Here is a 15,915-nt window from a genome sequence, read left to right on the forward strand (position 1 = left end):
GTCAATTTGTGATACATGCATGTATTGCTTATATCTCTGTGTGTACATATATGTGAATAAGCATTATTTGTAATTGTAAGGAACTATAGATAATCAAACTCTCTAATAGTGAATAATGTCTGAATTAACTGTTGGTGTAATGGAATACCACAATGCTCTTAAAATTTAAAAAAGATCAGGCATTCAAAGAATTTTGGAGACATGTGAAACAATGCAAAGCAAAGAAAAGAGAACCAGAATAGTACACCTGCTAACTGTGACTAAGAAAACATATATGCAAATACATAAATGAATAATCAAATAAAGAAGAGGAAACAGTAATTAACAAGCTGTTATGGATATATGGTATATAAATGTAGATACATATTTACTTCTTTTAACTACTGTTAAAAGTTTGAAAAGAAAATAAAATTAATGTATAGTGAAGAAAAGAGACTTTCCAGCAACCTGTGTGATGATTTGAGTTAAGAGATCTATGTGACATACTTTTAATTTTTAAATATTAAAGGTTATATGTGACTGTCTTCAAACGATCTCTTCTATAATTGGATGCTTTAGATATGGACAACATAGTTGCAAACCATGTGAAGTCTTCTCAAATACATCTAAATTAGATTTGACCCCAAAGAACGTGAATAATACGACAATATGAAGGCATGCAAAGACATTCTGGACATATTTACCTGTGTGTGTGTGTGTGTGTGTGTGTTGTGTGTATAGGAGCAGTAGTAGTAGTGGTAGTGGTAGTAGTAGGAGTAGTAGTTGTAGTAGCCATAGCCTCTGAAGAGTTATAACTTAGAGGGTCACAAGGGAGCCTGTTGGAATGAAAACACCAATCACCAAAAGCATTTTAGATTGTTACTTGATTATTCCATTTTAGGATACAAGTGACATACATAAACTTCTTAAATTTCCCTTGGAGCTTATTAGGTTATTAGAATTCTTTAATTGAATCTCAGAATGAAGAAGGATACTGAAATCCAGGTACTACACATCAGGCATGTAGTAAGTGTTACTTTCGTGTACTAGTAGCAAGAGAATGAATTTCAATAAATTGCCCAGGTCCAGAACCATTTCCTTGATAGAAAGTACAGCAAAGATTACTAATGTAGAGCACAAAATCAGAGCAGCTTGGAATTAAGAAATGTATTTGTTACATTTTGCAACTTTGCACTAATAACAGTATCAGCTTCAACATTACGTTCCCCAAAATGTCTAGAGTCTCTACACTGAATGTGGACATTTTGTTGATTTCTTGGTTGCATGTTGTCAGTCAAGTAGATACCAATACAAATATGAAATTTTCCTTCTCTGTCTTAAAGTTGTGTTCAGCACATCAATTCTGTTTAATTAACAATAAATACTTATAATGAAGGAGAACATTTTAAAAACATTTTTAAAAAAACTTCTTTGATCAAGGAGATTTTGTTCTAGAACCATTCATTCATTTTGTAGATAAAGGAGAAAATGGTTCAAGTTTTTCCATTCCCAGTCTCTGCAACCTCAATCCTATTCTTTAGAATAATAAACACTACTGTAAAAATTTTCATCTCATCATGTTCCCAAGCATATGCTTGATATCCATTTTCTCTGAGAGAAGGGCTTGGCTTCAATAGCTCTCAAAAAAAAACCCCAAGCAATATTAAATAATACAACAGATTTGTATAAATGCATTATCAAAAAAAAAAAATGTCCTGTACATTTCTTTCTGATTCATAAAGTATGAATAACCGTTTCACAAAACTTATCCTTGCCTGAGGTAGGAACATCTTTTTAGGTTTTGTATCCTGTCTCTGCATAGTTTAAGGAATAAGGAATGTCAAGGTATATGTCAATGAAATTCAATGGTTTGCATCAACTAAAAGAATCCTTTTAAAAATAACTTTATGAGGCCCTTAGGCTGATTGCATCAAACATGAGACTCTGGTCATGCATTCCACTACCAATATTACTGAACTTTGGGTAATTTTTCCTCATTTAAGAGTTCAACTGATGGAAGATGTGAAATACTTTCCTATTTAATTTTTTGGAATAATTTCTCTTCTGCATGTCTAGATCTAAGTAAGCTTTTGTATCCAATCACAGCGACCTCAGGGAACTCTAGAGGGATAAGAGATACGAATAATAAATTCATGAAGCTTATTCCAATCTTGCCTTTTTTTCCATTTTTGATTTTTTTTCTTTTGGTACTTTATGTAGTGTGGATCTATCCATGAAAAATTTGATGTAGAATTTAGGCAATTATCTGGATAAATCAGCTCAAAAATAAAATGATGTTTATGTCTGAAATATCCAACTCATTATATCAGTTCATCACTTTGGTTTTTCTGTGTAGACACAATCTCTAATTCAAATGAACTTCTTAGCTTTCCTATAATTCAAAACCTTTCCTTTACTGCCTCCTCTTATTTCTCCATCATCTCCAATATCATCATTTCTCATATTTCACTGACTTGCAGTCTAGACATGTGATTCATTTTTCTTCTTTCATGATCACCCAAACCGCTGACCAATGCTTCTGGAATAAGACTACCTTTATCCTACAATATTTCCCAAAGTCAGTTAAGATCTCATTGTAATGACTCCAAATAATTTCTTTCTATCCTCTCTTTCAATTCTTTAGAGCATCAAATTACTCTGGCCCCTCTAACAAGATATCTTATGCCTTTGGCTTCTCACAGTTGAATTCTAAATTTTCTTGAACTACAATATCACAATTCTCCTGACTTTTTTTCTGTCTTCTTTCCTTCTAAACTCATATTTCTCTTGTGCGTTTCACCAAAATCTACATATATATGTACAGTGTGTTTCTACTAGGAATAATTAACTCTAAGATGAACATTTTTTAAATAATACAAGCAAAAAATTCCAATTATTCATATTCTAATTTACTTATTCACAAAGGAGGATAAAATCTTCCAAATGGGTGTGTCTTTCAAATGGAAATGGATCCTTCAGTAAGAATATTTGCCCAGGAAGTACAGTTTACATACGATCCTTTGTCAGTTGATTTATGAAAGCAGCATTGGCACAGAAAAATAGCAAATGCAACTCCATTCCACAACTTTCTTATAATTAGCTACTGGCAATCAAAAAAAAAGAGGACTGGAATATCTGCTTGAGTACTGTTAAAGAAAATATGGAAAAGCAACAAGGAAAAAGATCATAGTAAATGATAAGATATTGCTTTATTTTAAATTTAAAAGTTTCAAAAATAGGGAAAAAGAACAAACTTTGCTCTTCATTCATGCCAAGGAGGAGAAATTATGCAGCCTAGAAAGATTCAAATTATTCACCAAACAGAATATTCTTCTCTGGGATGACGCATTTTACTTCAGTGGGATTTAAGACAGGCACTCCCCACCCCACCCACCAGACCCCATAAATGATATGTGGAGGCTAAGAAAAGGATCCTCAACATCTTATTGAGATTTTACATTGGCCTTGATTATTCGGAACTCAATATCAGTGAGCATTTATTAAGCATCAACTATGGGCCAACTATTGTGCTAAGTGCTGGGGAGACAAAAGCAAAAAATAGTCCCTGATCTCAAGGAGTTCACTGTCTAATGGGAGAGAAAATATGCAATTATGTGCAAACAAGGTCAGTTGGAGACAATCAGCAAAGGAAAGGAACTGGCACTATGGAGGATTGGGAAAGACTTCTTCCAGTAATTTAGATTTTAGCCCACACTTGAAGGAAACCAAGGAAGCTAAGAGGCATAATCTGCTCTTGATACTGTAACTTCACATCCTGATCCCATCGTAAAAATGCAAAGAAGAATTCACCATAGGGAACTGAGTGAAGTTATTGGTAGCAGCTAGTTACAGCATATGTGAAATGTGGAGTGAGAATCAGGGATGGCAGATGGACAGCCAGAATGTTATCCTGTTATCTCTGAAATATTAAAACAATTAGTGGAAGTCTCTTGGCATTTTGCATAAACCTCTCTGTGACAGACTTATGTAAAGACAAAGACAAAAATTGCATAGGATGAGATGTGGAGGAATTCGGACCTGTACTGGTGAAGTGAATGCCCTCAGGAACGAGATAACAGCTCAGCTGAGGTATTGATGATATATCATTTGCTAAGAAGATTACTAAACAAAGGGGGCCATCTCCAATCATCCTGATCTCTATCTGGCCACTGAACCCTGATGGCTCTGGAGGAGAAAATTAGGTTGGTGACTTTGCACAGCCCTTCCTCACTTAAATCCAATTCACTTGCAAGTTGTGGCATTACCTTCTTGATGTTACGGTCCTGTTCAAGAATGAAGGACAAACAAGCACTAAAGCAAGCAAGTACTCACTAAGTCCCATTAGTAAGTGACCAGAGGTGGCATAGAGTCAGAAATGGGCCTGGAGTCAGAAATGCTCATCTTCTTGAGCTCCAAACTGGCCTCAGACACTTATTAGCTTTGTGACCCAGAGCAAGCCATTTAACCCTGTTTGCCTCAGTTTCCTCATCTGTAAAATGAGCTGGAGAAGGAACTGGTAAATCACTTATGTCTGCCAAGAAAACGCCACATGGGGTCACGAAGAGTCTGATGTTACTGAAAAATTACTCAACAACAACAACCAAAAGTTGTCATCTACAATATCAACTCTTAAAAAAAATCACCTACTTGTCCTATTTTCTGGCAGTCTCATCCTTATAAGCCTTAAGGTGCAATAACAGGATAATTGCTATGTATATATATTAATCATAGGAGGCCAATTGGAAAATAGTCAGAAAATGCTCAATAATCTTGACAAATAAACTTAGTCAAAGAATTCATAGACTAGAGGGAATTTAGATAAGATGTTTTGTACAGTTGCATAAGTAAAAGAGTGAGTAGTTGTTTTGAACACCTTGAAAATTTACCCCGGTAGATAGATTTGAAAAAATAGAAAGACAGCAAACAGTAATGGTGTGCTTCGGGCATCAGGCTGTGACATTTCTGTTGGCTCCATCTGTGGATAAACTTGATTCTAAGCGGCAGGGGAAGCAACAAAGTAGCATGTTTCCTAACGGGTTGATTATGTTTTTCTTCGAGAAATATTTGTTTCTTTTGTAATGTTTGCTACTATATTTAAAAACTATCTCACTGTAAGCTAATGACATTGCCTCTTCTTTGTGTCACCAATGCTTACCATGGTTCCTGGCACATGATAAACTCTTAATAAATGAATGCTTGTTGATTGACTGTTGACTGACTGGCATACTAGATTCTTGCATTTGGTACTCTGTTGTATTAAATATCTTAGAAGTGGCCAGGTAGGTGGTATATTGATTGGATAGAGCACCATGCCTGGAGTAAGGAAGACTCATCTTCCTGAATTCAAACTTGGCCTCAGACACTTACTAGCTGTGTGATCCTGGGCAACTCACTTCACCCTGTTTGCCTTCAGTTTTCTCATGTGGAAAATGAGCTAGAGAAATAGCAAAGCACTCCAGTATCTTTGCCATTAAAACCCCAAATGGGGTCATGAAGAGTCAGATATGACTGAATACCAACAACAAAACAACTAGATGAAATACTGAAGGCTCAGAGTCCTAGTTATGCCCAGAGTTGCAAAAATATTAGGTCCCTGTGAATAATGAATCCTGAAAAGCAATGCTATTCTTTGAATTTGCACTATTTGAAGTTAATTATATGTAAAATATTGTGATTGGTTCCAGCCCAATGGAAATATGGCATGCAAATTCAGGTAATGCAACTTCTTAATGAAATTCATCCAGATCTGGCTGCACTGCTTTAATGATGTTTAGCAGAAATATCCTGAAAGTTAACAAAATGAAGATTTTCCACATGAAGTTAATGCAGAAGAATTAGAAAGCATGGTGAAGCTGAACAGGAGAAGAAGTGATCATTGCTGCAGAAACAGGAGAATGTTTTGAGTAAACTGACAAAAAAGATGTCTCTGAAGCAGAGGTTCTTAATCTGGGGTCTGTGAATTTGTTTTTTAAAAAAATATGTTTATGGTCCAATCATTCTGGAGAGGTTTGGAGCTATAAAACTGCCAAGCCTAGAGGCCTGTATTGGGCTACCCGAGTCTTTCTTACCTGTCCCAGGTCTTCGGTTGGCCAAACCGGATAAACGTATGAGAGAAAGGTCGTTCCAGAGTCAAACAGGGGTTGAGCTTTATTTCAGGGTCCGGGTTACAAATGCAGGGGAGTCTTCCTTAGGAGGAAGAGGGGGAGATATCCTAAGGAGGCTAAGCTTAAGGGATTGGAAGTAGAAGTACAAGCAGGGAGAGAGAGGGAGGGGAGAGAGGAAAGAAAAGAAGCGGAGCCCTACTTTTCTCTTTGGCTCCACACGTGCTAAGAGAGAGCTTTCTGGCTTCCTTAATCCTACTTAATCTTCAGCCACACAGTTTGCATCTCAATACCATGCTGTTAGGTAACTAGGTGTGCTCCAATCCGGGACGACCTCGAGGGCAGGGAGACTCCACCCATGAGGTATCTCCGGGGGAGAGGCGGAAATACCCGAGCTAGCCGAGCTAGCTCAGTCTGACCTTCTCGAACCCCCGCTGTTCATGGAGGGCCTCATAAGACTCTAAGATTTAGAAGTCCCACTTTTACCAGCCCAAGACTGTCCACACGGAATTGAGCGTCCAGTCCCAACATAAAACTGTGCATGCTTTTTGACCCAGACTTTTAGGTCTGTATCCCAAAGAGATTATACAAATAGGAGAAGGACTCACATACAAAAATATTTATAGCAGCTCTTTTTTGTGTTGGCTAAGAATTGGAAAGTGAGGGGATGTCCATCAGTTGGGGAATGGCTGAACAAGTTGTAGTATATGAATGTAGTGGAATACTGTTGTGCTATAAAGAAATAGTGAGCAGGTGGATCAGAAAAACCTGGTAAGGCTTATACGAACTGATGCTGAATGAAGCGAGCAGAACCAGAAGACTCATGATGGAAAATGCTATCCACATCCAGAGAAAGAACTTCGGATCCTGAATGCAGAGACTCTTTGTTCTCCTTTTCTTTTGTTGTTTTGTTTCTTCTTTCTCATGGTTCCTCCCATTTTTCTAATTCTTCTTTAAATCAGGACTAATGTGAAAATATGTTTAGTATGAACATATAAGTAGAGCCTATATCAGATTGCATGGCATCTTGGGGAGGGGGAAGGGAAGGGAAGAAAATTGAAAACTCAAAATCTTATGGAAGTGAATGTTGAAAACTAAAACTGAATTATTAAAAAATGAAAATCTTAAAAATAATTAACAGAATTCATTTATAATCCTGTGTATTTTATTTTATGCATTTAAAATCACTACCCCAGAAGAAGGGTCTATACTTTTCATGAGACTGTCCAAGGGATCCATGACACAAAAATAATTAAGAGCCCCTGCTTTAATTTAAACTGATTCTTTTATTGAGGAAAGAAAGAATTTAGAAGATAACTAGTTCAATCTTTGATTTTGAAACTACAATCTGTTCCCAGGAAGGTATGTAGGAATATAGCTATCAACCAAATGTTGAGTGGAGTAAGTTCTTAGGTTTATGTCCTGGATTCCATTCATATTTACCCTAGGTTCCCCTTCATTTACACCTAAACATGGCATAGATAGTTTCAACTTACAAATGAATTTTAAGATCAGAGATTTAGATCTAAAAGAGACCCTCGAAGTCATGTAGCCCAACTCCCTCATTTGATAGATGAGGAAACTGAATGTCAGTGAAGTGAAGTGACTTGTTAGATGGCAGAGTTGAGATTCTAACTCAGATCTTGTGACTTTAAGTTCAGTGCTGTTTCTACTATACCACCCTTATATACCATTACATGGTTTATACAATTTTCCTCCAAAAACCCATTGATTCCAATATGACAAGTATTACTTATGCCCATCTTGCAGATTAGGAAGTAGAGTTATGGAGAAGATTGTTTATTGTCTAAGGTCTCGCCCAGATAGGTAGACATCAGAGTAAAAGCCTAGGTCATTTAACTCAAGTCTGGTAGCATTTCACTATGCTAAAATGTAAGCTAATTGTTTGCAACTCAGAATACATTTTCCCTAAAAACAGTGCTGTAAAGGTGATTAGGTTCTCTATCCAGCTCATATAAACCTATTTTATATATAATTAACCTTCATCTATTTTGTAGTGTTTTCATAGTATACAAACACCACCAATGACAAGGTTTCAGGGCTAAAGACTGGTATCCCAGGGACACAGATCTCTCCTTACTAATTCTGCAGTGAGATCAGGGACTCTCTGAATATCAATCCAACAGTGGTGACTCTCATGATCTGAATCAAAAGATCTAGGAAAATGGTGATTGAAGGTCTGGGTTAGGTATGGATCAGAAGAAACTTCAAGGGTAAGGGCATGAAGATCTGTAAGAATATTGAGGGGTATTTGGTGATGAAAAACAGAGCCAGAGGTCAGCATGAGACCACTGTATGTTTGGTGACTAGAGAAAAGGAGGCAGAGAGAACAACGGGATTGATAAAGGAGTAATGGGAGGAAAAGACAGTAAAAGACACAACTTTGCCACTTTTAAAATTTGCTTTTTGCCATGGTGATAGCAAATGTGCCAATATCTTAGGACTAATATGTAAGGTGGCAAATGTCAGTTTTCCCTAATTCTGCTCAGTTTTCCCAGGACAGTGGAGTGGTCTAGTGTTACTTTATTAAATCAGGCTGATTGATATCTCAATTCATTTTTATTTCATGAAGTATTTATTATATGTGCAAGACTCTGTGCTAAGTACTAAGAATATGAAAATAGAACACAGACCCTGCTCTCAAGGAACTGACAATCTAATAGATTACAAAAGACATGTTTAATCATGTCTGACTCTTTGTGACCCTATTTGGCTATTTCTTAGTAAAGATGCTGGAGTGGTTTGCCATATCCTTCTCCAGCTCTTTTTAAATATGAAGAAACTGAGGTGAACAGGGTGAAGTGATTTGCCCAGGGTCACACAGCTAGTAAGTGTCTGAGACCAGCCTGAGGCCATGAAGATGAGTCTTCCTGACCCCAGGCCTGGTGCTTTATCCACTACATGCCTCTTTGAAAAGACTAGTACTTCCCAAATTATGGCCTTCCCTATATAATCTTCCTCACTTTTTCACTTGGAAGAATGGAAAAGGGGAAGAGAAAAGTGGGGAGATTGTTGGAGAAGGGCTATTCCAACTCCCATTTTATAGCTGAATAAATTAAGGCAGGGAGTGGTTAGGTAACTTGTCCAAGGCCACAAAAGTACTAACTGGCAAAGGCAGAATTTGAATTCAGGTCCTCTGACGTTGTTTTTGACATATTTATATGTTGTCTCAATATTTGGACAACAGGCCATCCCTCTCTTTTCTCTCTACTGTCAGTACAAACTAATGTGGATTTATAAAGATCTTAATTATATTAACAGTATATGTGTATTATATATATACATACATATGTGTATGTATATATGTGTGTGTGTATACATATATATATATACATAGCACATTTATTTGTCACTTTCAGGTTTGCAAAATGCTTTCATCATAACAATCTTCTCAAGCAAGCATTCAAGGCTAATCAAGTATTGAAAGCAGGCTCCATTTTGCTTTTTCTTTTCTGTCCTCAATGCTTATATCTTCAACATAGTTTTTGCACATGGTAAATGCTTTGTCATTAATTCATACATTATCCCCATTTGACAAGTAAAGAAAATCCTGCATTGAGAGGTTCTATGACTTTTTTTAATGATCATACAACTATGTAGTGTGCCAGGCAAGATTCGAACCCAAATCTCTTGATACCAGGTCCACTCGTGTATTAAAACATACTAACTACTTCATATTTATGGAACTTTTGGAAGGAGAACTATACATGAATGCTGTGAATCTGCTCTACTCTGTTTATCTAGTTAGGGAAGTTTGTAAATACATTCTATTTGTGAGAGCTGAAACCATCAAATAGTAACAAAAATTGGCACTTGAAGGCTTAATTTTTAATAATATAGAACACAGGCAACTAGGTGGCATAGTGGTTGAGCATTGGCCTTGGAGTCAGGAGGACCTGAGTTCAAATTTGGCCTCAGACACTTACTAGCTCTGTGACCCTGGGCAAGTTACTTGCCTCCAAAAATAAAAAAATAAAATACCATAGAACACAGACCTCAAACTCCTCCTGAGCATCAGTCCTTTGTCCCTTTATTCTGAGGAATGTTTCAGATCAACAAATCATTGTGAAGAGAAACAAAGATTGAACTAGTAGCAGTGAAAATTGACAAATGACATTAATTTAGAACAAACATGAAATCTAACCCTGAGACCACTGCTCTAGGATGTCCATTTCATAGAATCATAACTGCAGAGCTGGAGGAAACCTTAGAAGTCACTGGGTCCAAATCTTTCATTTTATAGGTGAGGAAACTGAGACTGAGTGACTTGCTTAGAGTCACACAGTTGGTAAGTGTCCAAGGTAGGATTTGAACTCAGCATTTCTTGACTCAAGCCCAGTACCCCCCAACTGCCTAATATGTGCTGTAAGTGAAGTTGTATTCTATTATACATCCCCTATCAAAATTTCCCCTTTCAAAATCACTGTATTAGTTTTGAGATAGAGATGCTTCACTAGAGTCTGGTCTCAGAATTAATTTGCAAGGTAAGGCTGGCAGGTAATTTGCTGAAATTACCTAATGTGTCTTCCATTGAAATTGGTTATATTTGAAAGCAATTGACTTGGATAAGATATTAATGGATCTTAAGGGAATAAGGATACACCATATCAAGAAAATGTCAGTTGGTGTGAATGAGTCGAGGGCAATTGTATTTACTTTGGCTGTATTTTTTTATGTATACTGATGGTATATGTATAAATTGTTTCCCCTGATGCCTGGACATTAGGGTGGTATGTCATTTTTGTCTTTGTATCACACAGCACATAGCATAATGTCAGGTGTATTTTTAAAATTTTGATTCAGATCTATGATTTCATGAGGGTTAGGAACTGATGAAGAACTTCCTTCCACCAATGCAAAGCATTAACTTCTCTACAGTTTCTAGTTTCAGAGAATTTCTTAGAGCATAGAGAGGTTAAGTGCCTTGTCTAAGGTCACACAAATAATGCTGGTCAAAGTCAAGACTTGAACTGAAATCATTCCGACTCTGAGTCCAGCTCTCTCTATACTACAGTGTATAGAGTCTCAGTGCCTTAGGCATGTAGATGACATAGACTCAAAGTTTCTTAATATTTTGCTTGCCCACCTCTGTATATGCTCCACGTTATTGGTATCTTTCCTGAATTGTGGCTTCATTCATCCAACATGAATAACCTGTTGACTGACTAAGGATTATTTTTGGCATCATCATGGAGGATGACTTGGGGAAGGAAGAGAATAATCAGGAAGAATAATCAGGGACTTTGTGAGTGATTATTACACAAGAACTCTTAAGATGCTAAATGCTAATTAACTCACTGAGGTAGAATTCATAGAAATTGACCAGTGAATGGAGATGGGGACAGGCTGAGGGATGGTGAGACAGTCAGTCAGTCAACAAGCAATTATTAAACACCTGTCATGTCCTAGGCTCTGGGCTGAAAAAAAAGCCCCCACCATCAGAAAGTTCATAGTCTAATGAATGCAGGAATAAAGTATTTATTAAGCTCTTTTTACGTACAAAGAACTGCACCAAGCATTCAGGATAAAGACAGGAAAGTAACGTAGTCCCTGCTCTCAGTGGACAATTATCTACAAACAAGTTATATAGAGGAAAAATTGGAAATAGTCTCGAGGAAAGGTGATAAGATTATGAGGACTGGAGAGGGCTTCTTGTAGAAGATGGGTTGGTGAGACTTCAAGGAAGCCTGGGAAGCCAGGAGGCAGAGATGAGGAATGAGAGAGTTCTGGTCATGGTGGGGACATGCTTAGAGTTGGGAGATAGAGCAGGGGGAAGAGAAAAGGAAAAGGGAAGAATGGATGATGACTCTGGGTCTTTGTAATTGAAAGAATGATGGTGACCTCAACAGAAACAAGGAAGTTGAGAGAAGAAACCAGGTACAATCACTGTGTTGGTTTTGAGATAGAGATATTCACTACAGTCTGGTCTCAGAATTAATTTGCAAGGTGTGGCTGACAGGTAGTTTACAGTGTAGTATCTCCCATTGATAATGGTTATATTGAAAGTAATTGACTTAGAGAAAATATTAATGATCTTGAGGTTTTTGGTCATATTAACTGGCTCCAATCAACTTGAGTGATTTGATTTGCAGAGCAAATATTTGTTAAGATAGCTAAGAAAATGTTCCTGGAATGGTCAGTTCAGTGATTTCATCTCATCACAGAGTATAAATGAATTCAGCAATTTTTTTTTTAAGACTAAGAAAAAGGCACAGAATTTCTGCATGGGAGAAACGACTGGCTATTAGGACAGACATGGATTTTTAGGAGGGCCAGCACCATGGATACACAGGAGAGGGAGTGACTTAAGAGTACTTCATTTTAATCATCTCCCCTGCTTTATTTTCCAGCTCTTCTGCTTGAAGTGAAGCCAAGCAGTTCATTACAATAAGGCAGGAGAGAAAGCTGCTGGCAACTCTGTCACCATGGCAGCGGCATCTGGAGAACATGCAAAATGCATTATTCCAGGAGCTGAGAAGATTGATTTCAGAAGTTGTTCTGGGAGGCTGGATTGTCTGGGATGTAAAATCAATTCTCTTCAAACGCCTGGATTACATGCAATGCCATCATCCTCAGAAGAGGAGACCCAACATATTAAATCCTGACATGCCTAAGGTTGGTCAGCACCAGGTAAATGGGAAGCCAGAAAAAAATGAAAAGGAAGAAGGAATGGGGTTAGAGCTAGGAGTCTGAGGGTCTTGAATGCCTTGGGAGTACATTATTATGGGAACTTCATAAATGCTAGATGATGATAACTTTTGAAAGGGAAGAATGAAGTTGTGGATTTTAAAAATGGATAGAAATAAAGAGTGAAGTGATTAAAAATCCTTCTTTCCCCTAAGAAGCTTGATATTGTTATCTACTACTATTAAAAAAAAACCCCTCAGATTCTTGATAGGAAAGTTGATTCTCATGGTCAAAAGACCTGAGTACAAATCTTAGCTCTAACATTGAGTAGGTGAGTGACTCTGGGCAAGTCACCTAACTGTTCTGCAGCCTTTTCTTCCTTTTTATAATGGCCATTATGATACTTAAAATCCAATCAAATTTTGCAAACACTTACTGAGGCTCGAAGATATGCATGGCCCTGTGCCTATTCATGGAGATGCAAAGATAAGGGGAAAAATAGAACCTGCCCTCAAGGGGCTTATATTTTATTGGAGAGATATAGCATGTATGGCCATGGTTATAGATAGATGAAGATATGTGTCAGTATGTATACATATGTCTGTATAATCATGCTATGTAAGATTATACAGGATTATTTGAGGTGGAAGGTAAGTCTAACAATGGGGCGGTCAGGGAACAACAAAAGCCTACTGAGATCTCTTTAATCCTACCTCTGTCATCCAGGCTTCGCTCTTTCCCCAGTTTTGTGCCATTTGTATACTTAATAAGCCTGCCCTCTCTGTCTTTATGGAAGCGATTGATAAAAGTGGTAAACATGGCAGGCTAAGCACAGATTCCTGGGCTCCTGTACTCAAAACCTCTTTTCAAGCTGATATGTAACCGTTAATGACTACCCCTTGAGTGTGGTCATTCAAACAGTTCTTAATTCATCTGTTAATACAACCCACATGTCTCCATCATTTCCAAATCAATAGCATGAAATATTTTGTCCAATGTTTTGTTTAAAATCTAGGTAAATTGTCTACTACTAGAGAAAAACTACATTATTTCCCTGACTTACTGGTTTGGTAACTAAAAAAAAAAAAAAGAATATAAAGGTATACTCACATGACCTATTCTTGATAAAGTCATGTAGGCTCTCTATAAACGCTGCTTCATTTTCTAGATGTCCATTTGTCTCTTTAATAGAGTATAACCTGGGGAATAGTTAGTGGGGGTCCAGTCCTCAGAACATATGCAGGGGACTCTTTTTGCTGCCAACCTATGTGGAGGATTTGGTGAGCTTGTTTCTCATGTACATAATAATGTGTAACAGACATGCCTTGCCCCAATTAAGAGCATATGCAGGTACTCATTCATTATTTCCTGTCTGCTTACAATATGGTAAATGCAAGCCCTTTAATTTTGTCAAATTTTGACAAACAGGTCAAACTGCATTGTCTCTTTCCTGGTGGTGATTTAGAGAAGAAATGCTATTAGCTCCTGAGTGAGAAGAGAGATACCCAAAGCCTTTACTTCCTCAACTAGACAACCATATGGGCCATGAACATAAGTCCCTGATACTTCTTCTGTCCGTGTTCTGTTTCTTTCCTGGTCTTAAGGAAAAGAATATTGGAGAGAAAACAGCCTTGTGAGTTTTACAAGTTTGGAAGAGCCAGCAGAATTTTCCAGTAGCTGAGCCTAGTGAGCAGTGACTTCTGAGGCACAATCTACTTGACCCATATCTTCAGTGGATAGATCTGGCAGCCACGACACCATGTGTTTGCTGTAGGCAAAGGAGCAACTCATTAATTTGCTAGGTTGTGCCTGGAAATTAATTCAGTGGAAGGAGGAATATGTGTCACATCCATTTTGAATTTTAGCCTACTTTCTGCAGGGACCAAAGTGGTAAAGCAAAGAATGTGGCTGTAGTTGTAAGGAATATGTTTGTACTTCTGGTTTTGCTCTAGTTTTTCCAATAAATATCACTTTGTAAAAGATGTTAACTGCTTATAGGAGATATCAAATTGCTATCAAATAGTTAAATGATACTGAGGAGATTCCAGCGGGTATTGGTGAATGATAATGGGGCAGTATTCACTGGTGATTGATACTGGGGGCTTGAGCTGATCATGTTCTAGAAGGACCCTACTAGATCAGTAAGACACCCCCAGAACCCTGACGGTGGAGTGAGGTCAGATGAGCACTGGGGCCTTTGACTCATTAGGTCACATGAAGGTTGGAAAAGTTACTCTAGAGCTAGTAAGATCTACCAGTGTATCTCAGGATTTTTTTCTTCTTCAGAAATTGAAGACAAGTTCATTGGAAATTGGCAGGCTCTAGTTTTTTCCTTCTATGAAAACTAGGATAACATTTATTCTTCTCTAGTTCTGTGGTATCTCTCCCATTCTCTACAATCTTTCATTTATGACTGATGGTGCCTCAGTAATCATGTTTACCACTTCTTTCACTACTTTAGGTGTAGTTCATTTAGGTTAGGTGCCTTGAATTTGCAAGGACTGCTAGGAGCTTTTACCACCTCCTTACTATCTTGAAAAATAACTCCCCTTGAGTCATTTCTGTTCTGATATTTCCAGTGCACATACCATTCTCCTTGGCAGAGAAAACAGAAACCAAAGAACTGAGTGGCACTATATTCTCTCTGATGTCATTGACCATGTTATTGACCATCTACCTGAAGCATTGGGCCAATCCCTACTTTGATCTTTTCCTTTCTTCCAATATAGCTAACCCCCATCCCTCATCTTTTTGTTTTTCTTTCCTGATCAACCATAGCTCATTCTGGGCTTTACAACACCTGACACTATTCTTATAGGACTGTTTTCTGTCTTTGCGGAGTTCCTCTGTCGCCTGCTTTTGTTTTCATCTTCTGCACCTTTCTTTTTAAAAATTGAAGTTAGTTGGTTAGTTCTGTGTACACCCACATTGTTCTTTTCAGAAAACTCATTTTTCCTCTTCTTTGTAACTGTTTCCCTTAATGTCTTCAAATTTTCATTCTTGGCCTTCTAACATCCCTTCTGTATTGATTTCCCCTATAATTTTTTATTCAAAGGAATTCTATCTATCCCTCTTCTGAAACATGGTTTCTATCCCTTTTTGAAACATGGTCTACTAAAATTTTGCATTAGATTAGCCTGTTCCCAGATTATCCTTCTCTATCACAGATTTTGAGATGTAGCAGTCA

At 37.5% G+C, this 15,915-nt stretch overlaps 1 long non-coding RNA gene across 4 annotated transcripts in view; it reads left to right on the forward strand.

The window, feature by feature from the left end:
• The window catches only part of LOC140530919 (uncharacterized), a 949,813-nt gene that overhangs the window by 657,349 nt on the left and 276,549 nt on the right, over positions 1–15,915 (forward strand). The gene's annotated exons all lie outside the window — the stretch shown is intronic.

This window comes from Notamacropus eugenii, chromosome 3, assembly GCF_028372415.1.
Source record: "Notamacropus eugenii isolate mMacEug1 chromosome 3, mMacEug1.pri_v2, whole genome shotgun sequence".
In the NCBI taxonomy this organism is placed as follows: Eukaryota; Metazoa; Chordata; class Mammalia; order Diprotodontia; family Macropodidae; genus Notamacropus; species Notamacropus eugenii.